Source organism: Bombus terrestris, chromosome 12 (genome assembly GCF_910591885.1).
Source record: "Bombus terrestris chromosome 12, iyBomTerr1.2, whole genome shotgun sequence".
Lineage (NCBI taxonomy): Eukaryota > Metazoa > Arthropoda > Insecta > Hymenoptera > Apidae > Bombus > Bombus terrestris.
This window is the reverse complement of record NC_063280.1, coordinates 4,007,818-4,032,979: the sequence shown is the minus strand read 5'-3', so window position 1 is coordinate 4,032,979 and position 25,162 is coordinate 4,007,818. Positions and strand designations below refer to the sequence as shown.

At 41.3% G+C, this 25,162-nt stretch overlaps 1 protein-coding gene across 5 annotated transcripts in view; it reads left to right on the top strand.

The window, feature by feature from the left end:
• The window catches only part of LOC100650779 (LIM domain transcription factor LMO4.1), a 477,355-nt gene that overhangs the window by 36,822 nt on the left and 415,371 nt on the right, over window positions 1-25,162 (top strand). For 2 of the 5 annotated variants that reach the window (XM_048411143.1, XM_012314594.3), the window contains exon 2: window positions 4,540-4,726. The gene's annotated coding sequence lies outside the window, so the exon portion shown is untranslated. Of the gene's footprint in view, window positions 1-4,539; window positions 4,727-13,884; window positions 14,655-20,290; window positions 20,441-25,162 lie in introns of those variants that run through there. The other 3 variants (XM_048411142.1, XM_048411140.1, XM_048411141.1) reach the window with 2 other exon arrangements.

Genomic DNA, 25,162 nt, shown 5'->3' with positions numbered 1-25,162 from the left:
TTCCAAGCCGGGCAGGTGCTTATTACTCACTCGTAGAGGCCACGGCACAGCCCTCTTTCCACCTCCGTACCAGCGTCCCTTGGCCCTTGTCTTCTTTCTCCTTCTAGTATCACTACTACTACTAATATTTCAGACTTCTTTGTCTTCCTCTTTCTTTCACGTAGGTACATATATCGTTGCGCGGAGACTTCCCTCGCCCTCTGGCTTCACTTCGGAACTCCTCCCTTTATCGTTCGCGCCTCTCCAATGCCTCGGAAGCGGAGGAGATTGTAAACGTCGCGATTCGTACGATTATCGCGCATGAGAATAATGTTCCCAAGCTTTAGTTGCGCCAAGTTGCCACGGAAATCATCCGTGTCCTCCGGTTCGAAGCTTCCGCCGATAGTTGCACCGACTTGCACATTTACCCGACACCCCTTATGAGACTAACTGTACTTGTTATCTTTGATTCCGAACGAATGGTGTTGCTGAGTAATGGCGTTGCGTGAATTTTCAGTCAGTTAATTTATGAAGTTATCTAAGCATTACGTTCATTAGACAGGGAAGTAGGTTGTATATTTAAAATTTCTAACTACAATTTTATGCTTCGTATTTAAAAATAAGATAATTGGTATACCATGTGTGGTTGGAAAATTGGATAGTGTGATGGTAAAAGAGCGAGAGACTCGATTACTTAATGAAAAATTTACTTGATGAAAAATTGACTCTACCTAATGAAAAATTCACAGTTGATGTATAATAAATTGATACTTTCATTAACATAATTTAAAAGGTAGAAGGTAAACAGGAATTTAATATAATAACAGATACTACGGTTTGAATATTTCGTATATTTTTGCGTATTACGTACATTTTGTGCATTTTTGTTCTTTGAAATTTATCATGAATGCCTAAAAACCCGCAGTTCAGTAAGAAACAAATATATTTCAATGATATATATATATATATATCGATGAAATATATATCGTATCATGAAAGTTGAATGTATATCGTACATATAAAACAGCATGTTTATGCGCGTGGACTTGCGTGAAATTTTGTAGCGGGGAGTTTGTCGTTTGCGAGGGTAGCGGAGGAACAACGAGGAAAACGGAACGAGGGAGAGATGAGGGACGCGCTTCTAATGGCGGTCATCTCGAATGCCCTAAGGCGGCTATTGTCTCGGTTTATGCCCTCCTTGCGCATACCAGCCCATACACAGGCCGGAAGACCTACAACATGACTACCTTCCCGTTTTCAAAGGGTGATCAGACGTTCACGGAACGCTTACGTGTACACACTTGGACGTCCGACTCGTACAACATCCCGCTGCCTTATATTCCCTTTAAGGCACTGCTTCGTTAGCTTAATGCCCGGTGATAATCATCGGTGGTTTGTTATATTTCGAAGGCTTCTCGAATGCTTTAACAACGCGTGATCCGACATCGCAGATGTCGTATTATACGTCTAGCGATTTTGATCCTCATGCTGCCTGTGAATCACGCGAGACATTCTTGTACTCGAACACATTGTTGCATGGTAGACAATGTAGCTACGATGGAGATAACAATGTGGAGGAATGTTACATCGATATTGGAGCCTGTAATTTTGTTAATTGCGCAGCTGGAGGGAAGTAGAGGGTAGGATATTCAATCCAGGGTGGATTACGTCACGAGCAGTTTGTAGAAAGATAGGTGGAATGATAGGAGATTCTTAATTAAGCAGCGAATGCGGTACGTGTTACGATTAAACGTAGTTTTTCATTCAATCAATTCAACCAATTTTGTTGATTTTTTAATACGCTCCTATTTTATGATCTCTGAATTTGTCGAGTAAGATAGGAATTTCCATCCCTAGCTTAAAAAACGTAATCTCGTAATATTCGAGTTATACACAATCGTGTTAATAGTGTACTAGACAGCTATAGGTGCATCGTAATTTTACTGACATAATAGTTATCCGTTTCAAACAAGTTTAAATTTGCTGCTCCCTCTTACACAATAATGTAACAAATAACAATAATAGTAAACTGATAAGCTACAAATTATGCAGTTTTCTTTCGTGAATCTATAATCGTGATTTTATAATCTTCTCTTACATACGATAATGAGATAATTCGTGGCTTGTACAATTTTACTAACAACACCATCTCTAAGATAGCTAATTAACGATGATAATTAATGGTATTATCCTAAAATTAAGATAAAATAATACATAAAACCTGTGAATACTTTTTATGATCTCACATCGTTACTTTCTCACCAAAGATCCATCAAAGACTCGAACATGAAATATTTACATATATGATAATGATAATAATGATGATAATAATAATAATAATAATAATAATAATAGTAATAATAAGAGTAATAATAAGAGTAACGTCGTCGTAGGTATAATTGTGAGACATTAGGATGAGAAATTGGGCTGAGAGAGACGAGGGTGCACACGGTACGTAGAAGAGCCGAATCCGCCCGAGGGGACGATTTCGATCTCTTGAACTATCATCCGTGGTGCAGCTATAATGCTGGTTTGTGTAGTACGTATCACGAGTTACCTGGTTGGGGTGCTTTCTATCGGCGATGTAGTCGCGCGTAATAACCGCGAACGGTTCGTTTCGTGGATCAGATTAGGAGAGACTCGGTACGTCCGCGTATTAGATCCTCCTGAGTGCGGTAGGCCGAGATTTTATCGTGGCGACGGTAAAGAGGAAGCCAACCCTCTCAGACCCTCGATCGGACACTTTCGACTGTCCTATAAAACGGCTCGATTAACTGCTTACACCTATGCCACAGGATAAGACAGATAATCTCGACGTTCTCGCCGTTTCCTACTCGATTTCCTGTGGCTCCAAGGACGTTTTCGGGGTGTGTTCCAAGCTTTTTTATCCTTCAGTCACATTACTTGGGATTTGGTTGCGGGAACCGTGACTCGAGAACTTTCTTCTCAAGAGTTGGAAACTTGATCCCAGTAGTAGGAAAGTTGGAAGAAGTTAAATGTGGGAACTATGTATTTGAAATTTTGTTTATGATTTGAATTTTTGTTTGTTTACATTCTTTTAGTTGCATGGGCGTACAAATAATCACACACAGTAGGCATACATCGGTCGGATTTGCCTGATATTTTAATCCAGAAATATTCTTCGACCAATGAATGTCTCGGAAGCTTTTCAGCGCCAAATGTATCTGTTCGTGCTCAAGATATTTGATAATTTAAATAAAATATTTACCACGTACCATCGATGATGATCGATTGCGGTTTACTTAATTTTTTACTAATATAACATTGCCACTCCTGAAATTAGTGCTATCAAAAGGAATTTCCTTTACTTGCATAAATTTTTGGCGATAAAATGTTCTAAAGTAACGTAAATTTAAGCAAAGCTTTTCTTTAAATTCTTCTATGGGATCTTAATTAGGATCTTAAATTCTATAGGATCTTAAATTTCTCAATAGGAATTAATGCCAACGTATAACTAATAATTTTCAACTCTTTAATACGGCTCTCATTTGAAACGGCGGAAGCACAGAAATATAATATCCTTCCTCATTTGTAAGAAATGCAATCGTCACATCAGAGAGTGCATCGATAATTTCAGGTAGTTCAAACTTTGACGATGCCTAGGCATTCGCGTCAGACACGGGCAGGCATTTTGTAGGGCAGTATTTCAATCGGTAGATAGTAGACGAAACGTATGGATAGGGTAAAGAATTAACCGGAACATCGTGAAAGTGCCGCGGGGCTTCACTTTGACAGCCGATCACCGCCGAAGGGTGAATGATACGAACAAACTCGCCCGGCATTATATTTCAATCACGTTTGTGCAGCCTTTGATTACTCGCGATTCGAGAGGCGACGCTAACTGAGAGACTAACGAACGATCTCTCTGATATTATTGATCGAGTTGTCTAACAATTTTACACGGCTTTCTGGCTTTCCCCTCATCCTTTTTTCGGATGCATCACTCACGCTTCATGGATCTTCATCGCGATGCAAATAATTTTTGCAAATTGCAAATCGAGTATATTCACTTCATATAGATACCAATTCTCTTTAGAAATATTCCTTTTATAAAAAATAATTGGTTAAAACAATAGTCGTATCTACAGATTCTTTGTAACTCGTTAAACACGGCATGGTGCAATAGAATTTCCATTAGATAGGTACTAGTGATATAACAGAATTTGTGTTGAGAATTTAAGAAGCACGTCGTATCGTTAAAATGGAAAACTTTCGAATTTACGAGTATTTTATTCGAAATTCGTGAGAATTGTATATGAAAGAAACGCAGAGGATAAGGATATCGATATAACAACGTAGAACTAAACCAACATCGACTAGCCGTAAATTAAAATATTGTTCTTTCGCGTTTAATTTTATATAATGCATCGTTTCGCAAGCGGTGCGATAAAACGCATAAAAACGCTGGTTGAATAAAATACGTTGCACGCGGAACATTTATCGGAAAGCTTCTTTAGATCCCCGGTGAATGGATTCGCCATGGAAAACTAGCATCTCTGGCGTTACAGTTCTCTACTCTTGATTTTTGCTAATTTACAGGTGAGAATGCTCGAGGAAGCGGGCCCGGCGAATGCAGCATTAAGGAGTAACCGGTCGACTTTTTTCTCCATCTCCATGGCATTTACCCGAGATAGCCGCGGAATCGACGGTTAAAAAAGCATTTCACGAAGCTGCAACCAACCAACCAACCAGCCAACCAGGCAAGCCAGCCGGTTTCGAATAAGAGGTAAGCCGATAGTCCTTCCTTTTCGTTGAAGGTGGAACAATAGGGTAGATTTTCCGAGATCTGTTTTACGTCTGCTCGCACCGAGGGTATGGCCCAGCATGGTAGCTCGGCCAGCCCCCGCGAATAAAATGAAGTAGAACGTTCCAACCGACCCCGTGTGTTTGCTTTTTGCTCGTAATAGCACCCACATCCACCTGTATCTCTTCATACATCCACTTTCATCGTTGTACCTGCTCCCGTAGAGATCAGAACGACGGCTTTTGACTGAACATTTTCGTAGTTAAATACCGCCTCTCCCCCCTCTCTCGCTCTCCCTCTTCCCCTCTCTTTGGCGTACACTCATTCCTAGTCCTTCCTCTTTATCTTCTACCCTTCCTTCGTTTTTTTTTATTTTATCCTCTGTGTCTCCGCTTTCGTGTTTCTTCCGTCCCGTCTCTCTCCTTCCACTCCCTCCACGTTGTTCCTACGGGATCGTCCCGCTTACGGACGCACTTGTACGCTCGCTAGAGTGCGGGGCAGGGGAAAAAAGCAAGATCCGTGAGTATAGATTCGGCATGGAGCACGCGAGCGAGTTTTTTAATCTTTCAATGGGCCTTCTACGCTCTGGAAATCTCTCTCGCTCTCTTTCCCCCCTTTCCCTGCTGTTTCTCTGTTTCTGTTCTTTTCCCGCTTTACTCTCATACTTTTTTCCCTTGCTCTCGCTCTCTGTCTGCCATGGCAGACTTCCTCTCCTTTCTCTCGATTCTGCAAACCCCTCTCGAAAGTTCGTCCCACTTCAACCCTAGCTGCGACCGCTCGGCTGCTTGTCTCTCGATATATTTACATATTTTCGTGATATTTCGCGACGTTAATCCCTGAGCCGGCCTCCGCCCCCCGCTTCACTCCGACGAGCGCGAATTAAATGTGAAAACTCGCCTCCGGCCTTTTTTTCTCTCCATCTCTCTCCTCAACAGAGGTTTATTGTTAAATTCGCGCTCAGCTACGGCTTGCTCGCTCGACGATTTTATCTCCGAGCTTCTGCTCTCTTTCTAACTCGCGAACGTACGTAACCTCCGTTTCTCTGTCTGTCTTTTTCACGCTGTTTTCCCTCTCCTTTTTCTATTTCTTTCTTTTTTCGTTTTTTACCTGGGAAGGTACGTCGATGTTGTAGCGTCGTTGTTGTCGTTGTTCTTCTCGCCGTTCTAGTCGATTCCGTTCCTTTTTTCCATACCAGTTCCGCTTTCGAACGAGTCTATTCACTCGTGGTTAGGTCAATTCAATTTCGTCTCGAAATTTCGTCGTTGCTCCGTGATTACGCGAAATTATAAGCGCAGAATTACATTGCCCGAGAATGTTACTTCACGTTAATTGTTCGTTAAATGTTCTATTTTATAGGGAACAAAGAGATAATTGAATGAATAAAGGTAATAAGCGAGCAATAAGGACAGAATATCGCGGAGCTGTTTGAATTAATAATTATGCGCAAGCTGGTTCCAAAGTGATTGGAAAATCATAGTCGATCCGTGGTTTCGTCCTTGCTTTCGTCTCGTGTAGACCTGCTAACGTAATTCGCACCGGAAGGCAAAGAAGATCGCACGAAGCCGGAACTCAGCTCGCGGTAAGATCTTTCGCATGAAATACGAAGTCTCGCGGGAGCAGGTCTTCCTGAAATATCGAGTATATATTCCACAGACAACCGTGACTCTTAAGACTTTCTCAGTATTTAGCGATGTTTCGAAGAACGAAGAAATAAAATAATTATAGTAGTTTGATGCTTGCGTGTTTTGGCCATCTGTACGATTTGCTTTTACATGGCCCTCTTTTTACCGTTATTCATTTTGTTTTAAACTATATTTTTCATTGGACATTTTTATCTGATATATATTCTCAAAGAGCCGGAAATTAATCGATAACGAGCTACGTTTAAATGATAGAAGTTTAACAAGTAACAAGGTAATCACAGCTGATCATTTTTGAGCGAATACAATTCTATTACGAATTTCTATACAAAATGCTAGTTCTCCGAAATAGCAGATAGTTCGTCTACAACGTTAATTGGAACGGATGTACTTACAGGGTATAAACACTTTACAGGTCTTGCCTAAAGTTTCTCGAATTTCGAGACACGGTGAAAAAAAAAAGAACGCGGAAGATTCATCCATTTCGGGTGGAGGCAAAACGAGTGCAATTTCGTAGATTAAAAATCCCAGGTTTGGCAAATGCGCGCGATTCTTACCGATTTCAATGAACCTTCGCGTTAATCCCGCGCGTAATTACGGCCACGCGATTGTTCGACGGCAATTGAATTGCGAACGGACAAACAATAAGCAAATTATATTTCCGAAAGTACCCTCGTTTAGAAAATTAACCGCGGTAAAAAAAAAGGGAAAGAGAGAGAGAGAGAGAGAGAAGAAAATGAGAAGAGAGAAACACGGCTGGAAACGATCGTTCAGCGAAATCCTTGGTAATTCGCGTCTTTAGACGGGGAAAACAAAACAAGAAGCAAAGAGGAGGGAAAGAAAGAAAGAGAAGGAGGCTCGAGAACTTGTATTTTCCTACAGCTTTTTATCGACCTCATTCTATACCGCTGAAAATGAAAAAAAGGAAGAGACGTGGAGGAACGAGGGAAAGGGAGAAGGGGAAAGCGAGGGGAGGTTCTTTTCGAACTCGACTTTATTCTGCGTCATTCAGCCGCTTCCGAGTTGCCGCTGTTTCACTTCCGGCCGATGATCGTACAGCGGATGAACATTTTGTCCCTTGCAATTCATAAGCTGAAAACTGCGTGGTAGACGGAAGGCGGAAGAGCACTCTTTATCCGTTTTGTTTCGCGAAACTATCAGCCACTTATCAAGCGCAAGTAGGCTAGTGGCGCGGGAAAAATTACGGACAATGCTGTGCTTAACGTTTCGATGGAAAAACCGGTATCATTTATTCAAACGGGAATACCTAATCAGTCATAAACCTTGAATACATTATTGTTTCGATTCATGATCGGACAGAAATCCAATACATATTCAGGGAAGATCAGAACATTGTTCATTTGATGAACGATTGGTGACTCACAATGATTATAAGGGTCGAATATTTAATTAATCTGTCTAAAGTACAAATATTTCTTTGGTTTATAGGTGAAAATTATTAAAGTTTGTTGCAAGAAAAATCTTTAATAAAGTGCATTAAATTAAACCCCATCCCTCTATATCAGATCCTACATTTATTTTGTTAATCAATTATTAGAAGTGGGAAGCGAGTAAGATAATCATGCCAGAATAGCGTAACGATACAGCGGAATTTGCCAGTTAATTTTTATATTTATCCTGTGATATTGTCCCAATATTTAAATGACTAAAACAAATATTCAAACCAAAAACAATCCTCTTATGAATACAATATAGCCTTATAAGTTATAATATATATGTGTGTTGAGAAATGCTTATTCAATTCACTACTTAAACACAAACAAACGCGATATAAAGAATTGTAAATTCTTAAGGATCGTCTCTATTTTTCATTAATTAAATATTTTCATAAAACAATTTCACCTTTGCTACAAATTTTAACCAAAACGTTTAACTTTCCCACGACGTATACCATTGTAATCGTTGGAGTTTGCGGAAGAAATCTGAATCGTACCTTACATGCGACACGCGTACTACAGGTGGTGAAGTTTTATAAAGTGACGATCCCTCGCCGTAGTAAACTTGTCGGGCTTGTAGTAATCTCGTTAACGAAGTCTCTTCGGGTACCAGGACGGCTCTCATGCATCTCATCTTATCTCGTTGTCTTCTCCATTCGTCTCCTCGTTATCGTCGAATCGCTCGTAAATCGAGCGTGCTCGTAGAGGCCTCGTTCAGGTTGTTCGCTTCGGGAGAATCGATATCGCTCTCTCGTGTCTGTGGGATGCCAGGCTCGACTTGATCTTACAAACCGGAGCTCTCGAGATCGCTCTTTGACTTCGTAGTCTCTCAAATCCTCTCTCTTACTTATCAGATCGCGTCACCGGGTGAAAGCCGAACGAATGGACCGATCGTTCTCTGGTTCGATCGTCTGCCGGACACTGCGAAAAATAGTCTTACTTCGATACCTTATATCCGGCTTTTCCGAGTTCGTATCTTTTAATGTAAAAATCCTTGTTATCTTCTCTTTTCGTGATTAGGATTGTTCCGATTCTTTTCTCGCCATTTAATACAACAGTAATGAGACTTTATGGTGTACGAGAAAATATATAACGCAATGAATTTTATTTACATATTTTACAAAAATACAAATTTCCAAAAATGTACTGTTGTAAGTTTAGGAATTTTCTTTGAAGAATCGTGAATTGGACAGTTTGATTATATTTCGCATGGTTCATACGAAATTATGATTACCTTATTCGGTCTATATAATCTTTATTTATTATTCCTTTTTTATTACTCTTTTTTCTTTTCCTTTCTGCATGTAATATATTTTCACAGAATTAAACATAGTATGAGACGATAAAGCCGTAGTTTCATAAGAACTTCAAACCTCACGGTAGAATGACCCATCAACCGCAGTAGATTTACCCAGTCGCCGTTCAGACGAAACAACATCGTAACAACTATAAAAATAGTATTCTAACAAAGACGTAATTTCGAAGACGAAGACGAAACTTCTTCACAGTACCAGGTAAAATGATCTATCAACCGCAATAGATTTATCCGATCACCATTTAAACAAACCAGTTAATCAGTCACCAACAAACTCCACTTCATCTAATGTTATATAATTTCGTACAAGTGCTATCAGCTTCTGTATGCGCGCCATAAACTCTTTTTCTCGTCTCGAAATTCATCCTAGTGAAAAAAAGGGGTTAACATGTTACTATCCGAAATGGGACGTATTATGAAATTTTGAAGCAGCGAGTGGATCGTGGTAGTGGTACGCGTGTATATATATCGAACAATAGGAGCGTCTCTATCCAAAAACAATGGTCGTGGCATTAATTAAATCGCACGAGCTCGGTTAGACCTCGGACCGGCCAGCGTGTGGAACAAGAAGGGGACGAAGTACCGTGACCCGCTGGGCGATTCAAAAATAAAAGGAATAATTTTAGTCTACGTATATCCCCGGGCGGAACGGATATCATTGTTGGATAGGACGGCACGGCTTATTAGAATAATACGGTCGCAGGAGATCCTGGAGGGGGACGATGGCCGGCTAAATACGGAGGTAATTGTTCGAGGGATTGTTGTTCCAGGTTATTCTTATGTAAATCTTGACCAAACCTTCCATGAAGGGATAAAGCGGAGGAGAGCGGTGGGGTTGGAGGAGGTTGAAGAGTGGATAGGGCGCAAGAGTGCCTACGAATATTTGCACGAGGTAATTATTTCGTCCCCGGAGGAAAGCCGGATTTCCGCCGGAGAGTTTTCCACGTGTTATTTTGCGCCACGCCACTCGGCCTCATTATATAAGCCATTGTTCTTTCCCTTAGCGCCTCGCCGACTTAACTATGTTCCGCGAGTCGATCCAGCCTGGCTTGGCTTCCGTTTAGGGAGAGCCATTTTATGCTTGTCAAGTGTCCTCCTTCGGTCTTTTGTATACTTCTATTACATAAAAATCGATATAGCAAGATAAGCGATAGCGATCGTTTCGAATAGATTAAAAAATGGATTTTCATGGATTAGTTTCGTTTATGGTATATTTGGATTTAGTAATGCGACGAGTAAAATGGATTTTATTATTGTTGGGGGTAAATGATGGTTTCTGAAATTGGGATGTAGAATGAAACGAGCGGAGGACGCGTTACGAACACGTGACATTCTGACGTTCTAAATAATTTATGTGCAGAACACGGTGGTGGCCTAACCTTTGCTCTTTTTAAAGTTTCCAGCGCGAACCATTGTTCGGCACTGCCTAGCACGCTACAAATTCATCCTCTTAGTTAATATATTACAGTATTTTTCCCGTTATTTTGCGCTTCCCTTGTGATATACGTGCTTTCACATTCTTTTTTTCGAAGAATTTTTTTGCAAAACGAAATATCGCCGGATTACTTTGTCACAGAATATTATTATACGTTGTCATTGAGTTTTACTCATATAACTTTTTATTTAGACTTGTACTTCATTTAGGTATATGTAAATTTTAATTTTAAAAGAATTATATATAACAACAAATTCGAAGGTTTGCAAGTTTATCAGATTCTTATCGTAATTTAAAAGAATTAATATAAAATTCAAAGATCCGCAAGTTTATCAAACTCATGTCGTAATAAAATTCACAGAAATATCGTCGATATTTTGTGGAAGGGACTACGCTTACCGTGCATCGCGGTTGATCTTTGTAATTTCCGAGCGACAGATAAGCGACAGGGCAGAAGTTAATAGCAATGTTATTCGATGTTGCGTGCGCTTTTGAAGCAGCTACGGCAGCCGTCTGTCTGTCACATAGGTTATCCACTGCCGTAGGTGGTTAGCTACGACTTGTGCTCAAACGAGCAAAGTCGATTACCTTGGCCCTTACGTGGCTCGCCGGAAGCCAGTCGGACATCAAAGTGCCCCGTCTGGCTTCCTGGGTAATTAATTCCTCCTGCTGCCAACTTTCATACAGAGCATCGTAACTGTCCTTCCAACAGATCACATCAAATCTTCTACGGAAAACAAAAACTGGCTACGCTGTAACCGGCTTACCTACCATGTTCCATGTTTGCGATGAAAATCATGAATCAACTTTTAATTAGATGAATGCTTCTCCCAAAGAAATACATCTTTCATTTTGTATCACAAATATACATATTCAATCAGTTTTCAAAAAACTATTACGATACGTACGAAACAAAAATTTATGGAATTTCTTTTAAAACAATCAAACACTATCAATCGAAACTTTTTTCAATAATAATTAAAAAATAAAGATTTCATCAATTTTCGGTTCTTCGTTGTTCTTTTATCAAGATCCTATCAAAATATTCTAATAGTTTTATCGATATATCTCCAAGATCATCGAGAACAGTTAGCTCGCGTTAAAGTAGAATTATCTATCAGTGTCAGACACGTATGTTCGAGCGTTTTGGCTCCCAGCGAAGTTCACATGCGAAAACTTCTTATCATTGTGAGATATTTCTATTATAATACATTGAGAAAACATTCTAAATAATTTTCAACTATCGTATTTGTGTTAACTAATCAGACTGTTGAATTACGACAGCGAGTTCTTCTTCTCATCTCTTATATTGTCGGCTATATATATTAGAACACTTGATGATACTTAGTACGAATTAGATGTCTTTCACTGTTTGCATTTCCTATTTATTTTATTCCCATCATATACATTGGCGGCTAAAAATGATTCATCATTTTCAGAGAATGTATATTTACTTTCCACTTTCACAGTATGCTTTCTAACGTGAAATATCAAATAAAATAAAAATTATTACTTCTCGACTAAAATACGTGCTAATAATTGATAATGTACCATCCTATGTCCTTCTTTATTTACTAGAAGAAAAGCTCCTTTTCTCTACTGAATGTCTGACTACTATCGATTCGATACAACAATGCAACCAACGTACATGCACATTCTATCACATAAATTCGTCATTAAACAACGTCATCGTTATTCGTTCTCCCTATAGCAAAGTTTCAAGTCTGTGTGAAAGACGTGTGCACGCCTTATCGGTCCAGAACTGATGTGACCGGTCATGAAACGAAGATCAGTCGTGTGGTGGGGGGTGCAAGGTGATTACTAACATCATGCAGGTGTATTAATAGATTCCGTATTCGCCGCGGGGGAGGAATGGATGAAACGGGGGGAGTCTTTCTGGCCAGTAGAGAGGGATGGATCAGGGGAACGGGGTGAAGAACGGCAAGGACACCGGGACCAAGCAGGTGAACAGAGTCGCCAATCACGAGCCTCTCTCCGGATTCTCTTGCGTCTCGCTCCTCCCTGGCCGAGCTTGCGGAGGTGTGGTTTGCACCTGCGCTTGCGCTGCACGCCCCGCCTCCCGCACCTGCGGCTTTTCCGCGCTTCCGCGTACGCTTTCCGCACTTCGTGCTGGTGGGGCACGGAACCCGAGACGAGGTACCACGAGGTTTCGGCCGCTAGTGCTGTCTGGACCGCGCTGGCTGAATCTACTTGCATCGTCTAGGCGGCTTTCGTACCGCTCCAGATCGTGCTTCCTCCCAATCTTTATGATATTTTCTTTTAAACTATGTTTGACAGTGAATGAGTATTTGGGAAAACTAGCATCATAGTGATAAAATATTTACAGATCGCAATACGCATACGTAAGAGTAGTAATAGTCGTATACATATTTGATTGCTTTAACGTATTGAGTTCATTAGAACACTAGTTCGTTCGAATACTTATTCGCCATAACCAATAGCCTTAGGTATTTAGGTGAAATCTTTCCGAATGACAAATGGTAATTACTAGTTGAGAAATTTTGTTGCGATGAAAATGCAGTTTATCGTTGCTGTTCTTCTTGCGTCTCTTTGATCCTAAGTGGACGTTATATTTCAATATCTCATGTATCTCATTCCTAATAATTGATCTTGCCAATCAAACTAATCAATTCCATATTGTATAAGATTTTGAAAATTGAATTTTAACAAGCAACGGACTTATTGCCATGAAGATATTTACCGCAGAAAAACAGCATAAGTAATCGCAAATTCCAAGATAAGTTTGAGAAGATAATGTCTATACTTGCCATTTCTCTTTGCATTTCAATTTATGCAGTTGACCGCCATGGCTTCAGGGATGTTCGTACATCCAGCCATTCGTCTCAATTATTTCTACATCCTCGTACAGCGATTCTTACCAAACGCTCGATCTTTCCTCGTCATAGTTCGCTAAACCGTGTCTTCGATCGTTGCACAAGTAGCGATCGATGCCCGATCCTTGGGCACGAACATTAGCGCACAATGGTCGTGAGACGTCAGACTTGGTGCTTCCGATTTCCGATGTTCCTCATTGTCTGAAATCGCATAAAAGTTTCATCGCTAGTATTTAGGGGATACAATAGCACAGGCATTCAGAAATATACCCCAAAGTAACACAGACACACATAGAGAAAGAGAATTATAGAGAAGCGTAGAAATGGATCGTCTTCCCCTCTATCGTCGTCCCCTCCAGCGCGTACCAGTAGAAGGGTCGCGTTTTCCGGCGGGTTCCGCTAGATGGCACGGATGCTTCCTTACGCGGTGGCTCGCAGTCGCTCCGCGGCGCCCAGACCGTGCGGTTATCCGTCTCTGCTCGAAAAAAGCCCGCCACGAGCAGGCGAGCATCGACGTTCTTCTCCGCTGCGAAGCGATATTACGTCCCTTTCTTGCAATCATCTCTCGCCAGACTTCTTCGTCTCATTCAGAATCTATTTACATATTTCCGTGGAAAAAATCATACTAGGAACGAACTTTGGAGAATTTAATTGGAACGTGTTCTCGACCGAATCAGTCGGTCCCAGGAGAACTCGGGAGCGCACACTCCTGACGTTTCTTCCCCCGTCGTTTCAGTCAGCCGCGGGCAACCGTCGCGGTGTCACGTGTTTTCGTATCGCCATCGTGTATATTTGCAATTAACCAGCAATTAACAAAAATCAGCGGTATTCAATTTTACTTCGAAGAATTATTCGCTGTGAAATTACTGCCACTTAACGAACGATGTTATCGAATAAAGTTCAATTAAACTTTAAATAAACATTTGGAATAAATTTCCATATATAGACTGTAGAATTTTCGTCGTCGCGATTAACAAGTTCGAAAGACCTTCGTGCACGGTCGTTTTCTGTTTATTCTTCTTCGCTCGCTCCTGTCTCCCCATTGGACGGCTCGCTCGTGATCGCCACGTGGTCGTGTCGCGATCGATCAGTGGTGCATCCTATAACCGGCCGAGAAGGAACGAGCACGACGTGGTGCCGCGAACCGGAGATAAGCGAAGAGGATCACTCGGAACTGGTGCTGCTAGGAAAACGTCCTGCCAGCCAGAGTGAGTACCCTTGTTACGATCAACGAACTTGTAGCATATTGTTGCCTTGCCGCATTTCACAACCCCCACCCTCTAGTCGCTGCCGCTACCCTCCTGTTTACGCTCGATGTCGATGGTCCTTGAACTTGCTTTGCTGAGAGAATGTGCGTAGGGTAGGTCTTTATTTGTTGCGCCAGGCTTAAATGTCAGAGTTTGTACATTCTCGTTTTATTATTTGCATATTTCTATTAAGTAAACCGCTTTTTCTTACTTCATTTTGCCGTGCTACTACATAGACAATTTTTGTGAAATTTTTGTTAAAATTTATATAGACATATAATCGATATGTGAATTTATACTTCTCAATTGCTTCTACTCGCTAACGCTTAGTAATGGAAATTTGCACGCCAAACAGAAACGTATCGATAGGACAAGTTTCTCTCACGCAATCATATACATAGGACACACGAATGTTTGCTATCGATGGACTTTTAAGATTTAGTTTCGAATAACGTATCTTATAATCGAATGTAATCGAATAATGTATTCGAATAGATACATTTTAGTATACGGAATAAAATATACATACATTTGATTTGCGTATTCACTATTCGATGCCCGGAAGGAGAAACGGGTCAGTTGTTGTGTCGTAATAAACATAATACATAGTGACTAGTCAATTCTACGCAAATTCATAACTAGACTGCGGATGTTTGTAGGAATTTTACGTTCTTATGAATATAATTACAGAAACGAGAACTAAATATAGAGATTTGTTATAGACATTAAATATTCTTGTGTGCGTTCTATTAGGTTGTCCGAAAAGTTTCTTTCGTTTCATAAGGTGATAATAGATGAACAACAATTTCTGTTTTATATTATTTTATTGAATTAGGTATGATCCATTTCATTCTATTTCTATTAATACGTTCGTGCATAATTCAATAAACTAATATAAAACAGAAATAGTTGTTCATCTATTATCACCTTATGAAACGAAAGAAACTTTTCGGACAGCTTAATATTTTACATATTTCATATATTCTTGCATATTATATACATCTTGCATTTTTAAATTATCTGCAAATGCATAAACATCCGCAATCTATTTATATCGGCAGATATCGCGATTACATGGTGCTGAGTTCACGTTCACGACAAAGTCAAAGTTTCCTTATATCGTGTCTGTCTGAATTAGTAATCTTCAAGAAGCTTAGTGTCTCAAGCTTCTAATTTTCTAATTCGGTCTGCAGGAAATCTTTTATCAAAGATAATCCGGCTAACCAACGTTGACCGATCAGAGATCGCAATTCAATCGAACTTTCCGCGTATTCCGGTCGAAAATTTCGCGAGGTTATCGGGTCTTAGGCGGCACACCATCGATCTAATTGCATCGATTGTCAGCAAACCGCGTGAAGAGACTAGAGCGAGGCCTGCGCCTGCACCGGGTTTAGCCCTTTAAATGACTTAGCAGACAATTTGCCCATTAACTCAGCCAGTCTCTAGCCGTAATGGAAGCCATTGTTCGACCTATCTTGTCAGTAATACACGGCTGACCTGTATGTGTGTGTGCGCGCGCGCGCGCCGTTCGCGTGGACGTATTACAGGTAGATGTTGCCGTGTGCACGCACGAGGACATCAAGACACTTGCGATATCGGGTAGCCCACATTGTGCGTCGAGATGAGATCGTCTCATTACGATTACGTTAATTAATCTAACGTATTATGGTCTGATAGTCCCTTAAGAAGGCTTGTCCGAAAAGCTAGCGCGAGGTAACTGTTTTCGGAAATGGGGTCTGAGAAGGATAGAACGGGGATATAGGAATATTATCCGGTAAAATAATTATTCGATATACGCCCCTATCTGAAATCAGATCATCTTAAAGATCAGAGCATCTTAAAATTTAAGAGGAAAGAATGAATTCCTTAAGTCGATAGATATCTTATTCGTGATATTCTTTTATGCTATAAAGTGTAACAGATACTGTACAGTTTTATTTCATTTTTTCAATTTTAATTAATTAAAATTAATTTCAATTTTAATAAACTAAATTTTATATTTAAATGTAATATTCTTATCCTTTAGAAAAAGTTTGTTTCGAGCAGGAGCGTATATGATTTTGATAGATTAATATTCGGTACTTTGAAAGGTAGTAGTTCAGGATTACGTTTGACGTTGAAATAGATATGTGATTTTGATCTCAGACTATTTTGATATTCGGATTTTCGTCCATTAGACTGTTTTATAACTTGATAGGTTAGCTATTTGTATTAGTATCGAGTAAGTGAAGTACCTAGATAGATACTAATAGATAGATAATAAATAGGCTTTTGTATCAATTATGTTCTGTCTATGTTCTAACTTTTAAAACGAAGAATGTTTTATTAGACTAATTTTAGTAATAAGTGAATTTTTTCGCACAGAATATACATTCAATTTTTACATGACTGCTTTGGTGAACCGGATTTTTATTAGAGCGATAGTTAGAAGAGAACAGTTTGTATAAAATTTAATGGAAAAATCTTGAGTTTGCAAAATTTTCATGCGGTTCCGCTACCGTGCTCTTTATATCAATATCTAATCCATTTTCGTTCGAAAAATATAAAAATTTTGTAAAAATTTGTAACACTTGATGCATCTTTCTACCTATTCGTTACTTTCATTCTTTTTATTTTACAAATTTTTGCATTTAAAGGATTTGCCAACAAAAACCTTTCATACCATATTTTATTTATTCTTAAGCGAAAGTTACATTAGCCTTAGATAAATAATTATATCTAGAACCCACGTGGAAAGTTATTTTAAATTTTCCGATATAATTATTATTACACATCGTCGCTCTCATCGGCAGTGAAAGGGTTCGCTTATTTACTCATTAATCATCATTCCGTTATCGAATTCATATACCAAGACAAATTACTTATTAACAATGAAGAACCTATCGTCGACCACGCTGCCATCCTGCTTTCTAACATTCTCCAACCTGCATCATCATTCGCTTATAACGTCTTTAATGGTGCACGATGTTCGTCGCTGTTGTCGCCAAGAGGCGCGCAGAGGGAAGCGGAACCAGCGTGGCGCGAAAGAGTTGTCGGGTAACTTTCACGCGAATCCTTCGCCGCGAGGACTTGCGGTCAGCGGAACTCGCAGTGGAAGGCGAGTTAGGACTCGGTAGTGGGGGCTGTGTCGGCGCTACCGGCGGGCGCAGAAGGCGCGAAAACGTCCTGCCGTGATTAGGCTGGCAGCTTGCGACAGGAGGTAGCACAGGACTAAGCTAGGTGGTGGCGCCGATCGCCGTGCGCAACGACAAGGAAGAACACCGCAAGAAGAAGGAACAAGAGAGACGGACCGACGTGTGCCGGTGAGCATAGTCGGCGACGGTCCTGGGACGAGTGCGAAACAAAGACGAAGAACGGAGAGAGAGAGAGAGAGAGCGTGGATAAAGATAAATCGAGGTCCTTGATTCGCAGAGCAGAAGGTGATCGTGCCGGGTCGAGGGAAGAAATTGTACAGCGATTTGTAATTGCATTGTACGCCAGACATTGATTGGGTTTCGCGATGATTTAGTCCTTTGTGCTCGAGCCTGGGTTATGTTACCTCGACGATTGTTCGATTAGGGGGAACGTTGAGTAAGATATTTTATCGGCCTCGAGTATCGCTTCTTGAGGGGTGGGGGTGGTATGATTGTGTTGCAATTTGGAAGTTCGACGGGGGCTTGAAGCAGGAGGGGGTTAATTAGAACGATAGATTACCGCCAGTAGTAGGGAGAGGGTAATTTCTAAATTGAACGTTGTCACGAATAACTTGTTAAAAAAGTATTCAACTTACACGAGTAAGAATTCAGTAGCTTAGAGAAGAGCTTGCCAGATTTTGTATATGTAGTTTGTAATGGCACATTGCGTCGATACAGGTATCGTACAGGAAATTTAATAATTTTTGTCAACGCTATTAGAAGAATATATTAGTGAAAGGAAAATGTATTTGTATGATCTTATTTAGTTAAGTGCATCTAAATCTCCTACTTCGTAAACACAAGCCGATCACTTAATCCGAAATATTTCTTGTAACAAAAAGCAATTTCTCTACCACTTAGCAAATGTAAGAAGACACTTGTACCGGATCGATCGGTGCCGTAAGGTCATAAAACTCTCGGGATTCAGTGGGTTATCTGTGTGCTATAACTGGATTTTAAGAATCGGCTGGAAGCACGCGGGACACTATTGTCCAAGGTCGTTGAAGAATTTAATCGAGGGCGGCCGGAAACGATTACACCGGAGAATTTGATTTTCGAACACGGTATCCGAATTCAGTGATGGGAGCGAGCATAACGCGGATGGAGGGAAATTCGCGAGTGAAGATTCTTCGTGCGGCATTTATTGGATCGTGACAAGTAGAGAATGGGGAAAGAGGGTACGACAGCGATGAAACGCAAAAGGGGGAGAAGCTGCAAAGGGCAGAGGACACCAAGCGCTCGCTCCATAAGAGAAAAGACGAGCAGCTCTCATTAAAAGTCGAGTATTAATATTTTAACGGACGCTCGTCACTTGAACGAGGTCGTTGCGGTGCCCAACGTCTCCCTTCCAATAATCGACCGGTGTATCGTAAACTTTCCAATATTTTGTTTCTATGGTGTTCGGATGTCAAAATCGCTCGACAACATTGACGCAAAATTACTCGATTATTATCGTTCTACAATGCGATCGTTAATGCGTTCACCTTTCCTGTTTCTGCATTCAATTCCGGATCGATGTAACCGTTAGATAACGTCTCGTTTTTGTCCGGTGGTCGATCTTATCCTATCCAATTACGAATCTCACCAGGTGCGCACAGGCTGTATTGGTGCAACCAGATCGTCGTGATTCGTAAGAAAAATCGTCCAACGACGACGAGATTATCGCGGAACCGGCGAAAGAGGGTGGAGAGGGGCAAAGAAATTGCAGCGAAGGCAATCGCGAGATAAAATGACGCGATAATCGCTTTACAGATTGACGGCGGGCCAACGTGGTATGGCGGCGCGACCGTGTCACGTCGATGCTACCGGCGTCGATTCTTTGGAACCTTACGAAAGTGACGCTCGTTTCCGCGACGCTTGAGCACCGCTGCGTCCGCTCATATTACATCCAGGATTAATATTAAATTTCACACGATGAGTGCAATTTCATTACCCCCCTCCAAACGGCCCTTCGCCGTCCCAGCACCGTCGTTTCTCCACCTTTCAGCCAAACCTCGCCGATGCTCGCGCAAAGACCTATAACGAATTGGCTCTATGAGAAAAATTGCAGTCGCAATATAACGCGATAAGGACTTACTGGAATGGCGGGTTCCGATCCTATGGAGAAGTAAAAATTTCAAGAATTTCTACAGATCGATGTCTGACCCGTTGATCGTTGGTGTACCGAAGAGTCGTAGATTTACGATGAAACATGACATAAGATTGTGCTTTGTAATTTCGTGATTTGGGAACAGATACCGGTTCAGGCTACAAATCGAGCTCTGCAGGACGCTTAGACTTTTTTTATATTAACAAATGTGACTTTATCATAATAGGAATCATGCTTTTAACTCGTTTGATCTGTACTCGTGAATCACAGGTTAAAGTAAACATACTATGTTTTTTCCACTGTAGAATAATCGCGTCATGAAATTCTTCTTTTAGACGTTCGTATATCGGGTGAACGGTTGGTGCGAACGGAAAAGACCTGGACGGGCTGTTACGCACGAAAAGCCGAAAGTTAGACATTAAACCTTCCACCTTTCGCGTTCGTTTGCACGACCTACAGGCACAGATGCGTCGGCCGTTGTGCAGGTGCGTATACATATATGATTTTACATGTGAGCTTTACGCGCGCGTGTAGGGCCGAGAGGGTTGACTGGCTCTCCAGTCGATCAATAGCACCCCCACGTTTGCGTCCCTGGGTGAATGCATGCGATAGGCACCCCATTGCTATGCCACCCCGAAAGCCACTTTATATTTTAGTGGGAATGTTCTACAACCCTTGGAAAGACACTCTCGAACCGGTTCGAACGCCCGGAGACCGATGTGCCAGTGCGTCGCTGCTCTCTCCATCCGCCGCTTGTTTCGAGTCTGGCCTGGATGAATATGACAAGGTCATTTCTCTTGTTTAATCCACGTAATTAGTTTGCGCCTTTTCCCGCCCTCTGCCTGCCATGCAAATCGATAACTTCTTTCTGTTGTTTTTTTAACGAGGCGACATCACACAGCTTTGATACTCGAAAACGATTTCAGAACAGAAACTGTTATCTTAGACCATTTTTTTTTTTATAAACAAGTCCGTGTTTCAACATTCGAATGACGTACGTTGTTACTAAAATTTGACTATTCATCTCTTCTTTTTGTAACAAATGAACACATGGAAATAAGTAATTTGTTTTCGGAGCTTGAACATTAATCGTGTATTTATATAATGAAATTGTGAAATTCTGATAAAAAGTGGAGTTGACCGGCACGACTTCTGAGCAGCTCATTTATTACCGGCAGTCTGGCAATTGAATTTCAGATAATTAATATAAAGCAACGTATGCATCGATAGCAGCAAATATGTTAAACTTTAAGAGGTATCGTTATTCAATCGAACAGTAGGCAAATGAAAATATCGATCCTTTTTGAGATTGGAATTTCGTTAAGAAACTCATTACCGTTCACGACAAGCACGAAAACGTACTGTTCGAGAAGCTGGCCAAGAGGTCGAGGTAGCTTCGGCAATGAATTAAGGTCGCGACATTAATCCTGGCCGGGGTAGCGGCCATGCTATCACGACATGTCGTAAATAACCGCGGAGGGACGGTGGGCACGGGGCGGGACAGAGGGTAAAAAGATTTCTAAAGAAATGTAAATTAAGGAATAAATTGATCCGTGCTGCTCGGTACCAGCGACACTCGCCTCTAACTGGCCGCAACGAGTGGCTCCTTAAGCGGGCCGCGTGCGCCGCTTCTTGAATGCGGTTCGATCGAACGGTCACGCAAAAAATTAATTTCGTTACCTCGGCCCCGTGCACGCTTGTAGATTGTGTCGCATTGCGACGTAATGGTCTCTGATACAACGATTGATAAGCTTACAAGATAACCTTTCCTCGATAAGACTAACAGGCTTACTTGATATTCGAGTCTCTCCCTCTGAAATGAAGCCTCGTCATAATAGAAGTATAAATAAAACGGTAGAAAGAAGAAAAGAAAAGAAAACAGGGAAAAAAGGAAGAAGATATTCATTATTCACGAAACAACGAAAAATGGACGAAACAACGCCAGCGGATTTCCAGAGAGCGCCTTTTAGGGATGAGAAGCACAGTCGGTACAGCAGGTAGCTGCAGCAGAATCATACTAGGTCACGTTTTCATCAAGACCTCAAGGTGCGGACGAGGATCCGGGAAGAAAAGAGAGGAAAGGACGAGCGAAAAGAACGGGCATACGGATAGGGGTTGAACACACCATTGTTTTTCGACACACTTTCTCTCGGCCTGGTCCTCTCGAAGACAATGCGTGCCTTACTTTTAACCCTCTCTATCGTGCTTAGCCCGATGGCCATCGTTCTTCTCGTTCTTCTTTCTCCCTTGGCTGGTATGTCGCTGTGCTCATTAAGTAAATCACCGTAATGGTGGCTCATCACCCGGGCCAAAGTGAAAATTCACTCGTGGACAGGACGCGGAATCTCGATCCTCGAAGGAATTCCTCTTCGTCGTTGTTTCGGCTTCCGGAAATTCGAGCTGGAAAAATTACAGCAACGCGTTCGCCAGTAGGGACGCTTTGTTCTTGCTCGTTGAAGTCCGCGTGTTTAAGACGTTCATCGTGGAACCTTGTACGGTATTTATGTATAAGGTGTCGCAGAAGTATAGGCCGATTAAGTAATAGGTGATGAGAAGATGAGATCTTATTTTTTGTGTATATTGTTTGATCTTGTAGTATTTTTAGTAAATGCGATAGATGTCTATAAGATTCATAACTAATTGCCGGTTTGATTACGATAGTCTAATCTATGTTAAACCTTCTGTATTAAAAAAATAAAACGAAATCGCGCACACGTTTATTAGAAAAAAAAAGAAAGGAATGTTTCTTCATCATCTTTTGCTACATCTTCCTCGATTGACCTGTTGTTATGAAACACTTTGTACCTTTGTAAGAAAGGTGACGCGCGTACGAGGTGTGTAAGGGAAAAAGAAAGAAGATACACGCGCGATCTCTGTCGTAACGAGATGGAGCGGCGACCGGTGTGTGTTAATGAGGTAATGAGAATAATGTGCATCGTCTGGTAGGAATATTAACGGCGGTCCGTCCTGGAATTTTGTACGCAATCTGTCTGCTTTCGAAGAAAGTATCATTTGCAGCGAAGCCGGAGAGAAATAATGAGCCGCGCCGTTGATCGATACCTCACCGCGCCGCTAACGATGCAATTTCGACGAAGTTATAAACGACCGTGGCGATCGATCAATGAGATTGAATTTTGCAACGGTCACGTTGAAAGGATCGACCGCCGCCAATGAAATAATACCGCTCGATAGCTTGTAAATATTTCGATACCCGGGCCCGACGTGACTTTTTGCTCTTCGAACTTTTCGTACTTTTCTTCTCGCTCCTTCTCCTCTTCTCTTCGCTTCCCGACCGACGTTAGCGTGTTTTCGCTTCTCCTCTCTTCTTTCCTCTTTCACTCTCTGTCACCCTCCTCTACCTTCCTACCTCACCTTCTGGATTTGATTGAATTTTTTCCCGAGGAAGAAATGTTTCCACCAAATGAATCCGTCGAAATATTGCATTCCGACAAGCACGATCCAATTTTTCGTTTAATAAAAGAGAGCTTTTCTCTTCGCAGACCTTTCATTTCTTTCTCACGCCTTTTCCGTAACCTTCACAGGGCCGAAGGGCAGAGTTTAACCCTCGCCGCCGAAACCTTCGATTTTCGATCTTCCATTGATCGCGTTTACACTTTTCCCCATTCCTGCATCTCTTCTTCTCTTAATTCTTCTTTACTATTTTCCTAATTTTCTCCTCCAACAGCAACATCTACAAAGTTCGTTACACAAGCTCGACGAGGCACAGTGCGAAGAGTTCTTTATCTGTTTCAGCGAATAATCGTTCAACGATTAATAAAATATATTTAACAGATCTTTGCGTGAATCGTTTCTCTTTTTGTTCGTTTTTCCTCCGGACGGTCATCGAAAGTTACGATACTCGGCTACATTTAATCGCGCCGGTCAGACTGCAACTGCGACGAAATAATTTTTTATTAGTCGATTCCACGCAGCTTCTACTTTTAATTTACCCGTACATTTTAATATTGCGTATCGTTGCTTTGTGAGCTTGTAAATACAGCCGTCTCTCTCCGCGGCATCGTCCCAACCTATACGCAACTTCGCCTCTATCCTGCGGCGTGGAGGCAAATATGGACGATGGTGTGGGACGAGGGGGTTGACAGGGTGAAGGGAAGGGGTGGACCAACCGGATAGTACTGAATAAATATAAACGATAACCAATAATACCTGTAAAATTAATAATAATCATGATCGTATCGACGGGGCTCGTTCTTGCGGCCCTCCTCGCCGCCCATCAATCACATCAAAAATTCTGGATTGGTCGATACGAGCCGTCGTCGTCCGCTGTCGCTGTTCGCCGACTCATTTCGATGAGTTTGTAATTAAAAAATTAATTAAACGAAATCCCAGTCGCCGGCTGATTTTTTCCGCGCGTATCCCCGTCGTCATTGTATACACTCGTATCCTGTGTATATCGCAGGGGTCATTATGACGACTGCATTTCAACGATACCGCCCCCATCTCGCGATACTTTTCTCTACCATCCCCATTCCAACCGACGGGGATAATTGCCTATGGTCGATTTGATAGGTCCAATCTCGCTTTTATGAATTGTATATACCATTTTTCTGCACGGCAGAAAACGCCGTTTCGTTTTTAATCGACTTACGATTAGAGAATATTACAGTTTGTTTTAAACTTTATTCGATATTAACGTATCGACGATATACTCGAATAACGAAGAATTCAGAACGAACGATTTGAAAAATAATGATCTCTTTATTGCGAAGGTAGTTCGCGTTTCAACGTTTTATCGGATGCAAGTATCGATAATTGCTTTACGTATGATGACACTTAAAATGTGACATTTACAATACGAAATTTCGTGGCTTGAGTTTTTCACTCTCATCGCGAAAGTGTGAAACCAGCAACGATTACGAGAAACTATTATACTAAAAAGTCTCTGGAGATCGGTCCGTAGGACGCAAACGAGGGAAAGGAATGGAGTTCGGCATACGATCCGGACAATTCCTGAACGGTACACCGTGCTGTGACATAAATTTCCAGAAGCGCCGGCCAGGTAAAAGGGTGAAAAAGTCTGAGCCGTTAACAGCAGCGGGTTCTCCAGATCTGAGAATCGGCCCCGAAATTAAATAACTTCCCAGGGGGATTCGTCGGCAGAAAATTTACGTTGGCCAAATAAATTGTGCGCGGTCCCACATTCCACAGGCCGCTACTATTTTAACTATGTGTATAGAGAGCCGCAA